Below are 1,772 nucleotides of genomic sequence, written 5' to 3'. Positions count from 1 at the left end.
GTCAAGCTAATTATTTATTTATTTATTTATTTATTGGTATTATTTAATGGCTACTTTTGCATTGCAGCAGCAGATTTGAGCAGTTGTAACAGAGACTAAATGGCCTGCACAGCTAAAATATCTGGCCCCTTACAGAAAAAAATTTTGACCCCTAATCAACATCGTCACCAGGTATTCATTCGACATATGTTTATTAAACATTCGCCACTACACAGGCACCATTTCAGGCACTGAGGATATAGAAGTAAACCAAGGACACAGACCTCTGCAGTCATGGAACATATATTAAAATGAGGGAAGGTGGCTGAAAATAAACATCGTGCCAGTGAATAATTAATAAGACAATTTCAGAAAGTCATTTGTGCTGTGAAGAAAACCAAGTGGATAAAATGATAGAAAGTGACGGTCCAGGAGACAGCATCATTAGGTTAAGTGTCAGGAGGCCACCAAAGAGGTGGCATTGAGCTAAAATCTCAACGAAATGATGAAATGATAAAAAGAAACAAGATGCGCAAAGTTCATGGGAAGGAAATGACCTTGGTTTGTCTGAAAAACGTAGAGTAGGCCAGCCTGGTTGGAGCAAAGTAAGTACTGGGAAGACATGGGGCCCTGGATACATGTTGGCGAGACTCCTGATCAATGACAAATTGTATTCTTTCATTTCCACCATGTCTCATAGAAGGAAGTGTATTGATTCAAGGTTGCTTACTATTCTTTTGTGTGCTAATGATTTATGTTGGTTGCGCCGCAAGCATAAATGATTTTTACATCAATGGTGAGAAAATTAGGAACTTCTGATTAAAAATTGTAAAAAAAGGGCAAGATTAATGTCCTGTTTAGACACAGGGTTGAAATATTGCTCCTTAGTCATCTCTACCTTCATCAGGCTGTTTAAGGTGGCATCATTAAGCCAGACCTTAAAATTTTCCACTTCCCTAAACTTAGTGACATGAACAAGCACAAAACAAAACAAAAGAAAAATAAAACTCAAAGACCATCAGTAAGCAAGCAATGGAAAGAGCCACTGATTTGAACATGAACAAGAAATAAGTTTAAGAATGCATACAAATCTCCTTCTCTAATTTTTGTGGAAAACTGTATTGAGCGTAGGTGCATAGTGGGGAATGGTGGTTTGTTGAGAAGAGGAAAGTTAATGAAACACTACAAATGCAAATCAAGAATCAACAACTTAGGTTCGCTTTGGTATCACATCTACTAAAATTAGAAAGACTCAGAAAAGATTAGCACGCTCTGCTGCAAGGACAAACATATAAATGCATGAAGTTTTCCATATTTTTAAAAAATGGGCAAACGAGTTGCATGGAGACTTCTCCAAAAATGATATACAAATGGCCAACAAACATGTGAAAAGATGCTCAACATTAGCAATCACTAGGTAATTGCAAATTACAACTACAATCAACTATCACCTCACACCTCTTGTGTACTGTCCGTGGGGATGAAAATAGATGCATCTTAAAAATAGCACGGAATTTTCTCAAAAAATTAAAACAGAACTACCAAATGATGTAGCAATTCCACTTCTACAATCCAAAAGAGCCAAAAGTAGGATCTAGAAGAAATATTTATACAACCATGTTCCGAGCAGCACTGTGGACAATAGCCAAGAGGTTGAAGCAATCCAAGCATCATCAGTGGATGAATGGGTACACAGTAGAATATTTTCTAGCCCTAAAAAATGAACATGTGTCATTTGATACATGCGTCAGTGTAGATAAACCTAGAAGACATTTTGCTAAGTGAAATAAACC

General features: G+C 36.9%; 1 non-coding gene across 1 annotated transcript; it reads left to right on the top strand.

Annotated features, from left to right (window-relative positions):
• Positions 1-1,193: 1,193 nt before the first annotated feature.
• LOC124527408 (U6 spliceosomal RNA) lies at positions 1,194-1,298 on the top strand. The gene has a single exon (XR_006965859.1). It is a non-coding gene; the product is annotated as a U6 spliceosomal RNA (small nuclear RNA).
• The last annotated feature ends 474 nt before the right edge of the window (positions 1,299-1,772 follow it).

This window comes from Lynx rufus, unplaced genomic scaffold, assembly GCF_022079265.1.
Source record: "Lynx rufus isolate CCGP_SWC_20201006 ecotype Redwood Valley unplaced genomic scaffold, mLynRuf1.p SCAF_5, whole genome shotgun sequence".
In the NCBI taxonomy this organism is placed as follows: domain Eukaryota; kingdom Metazoa; phylum Chordata; class Mammalia; order Carnivora; family Felidae; genus Lynx; species Lynx rufus.
The sequence above is the reverse complement of the archived record's forward strand: the minus strand, read 5'-3'. Positions and strand labels throughout refer to the sequence as shown.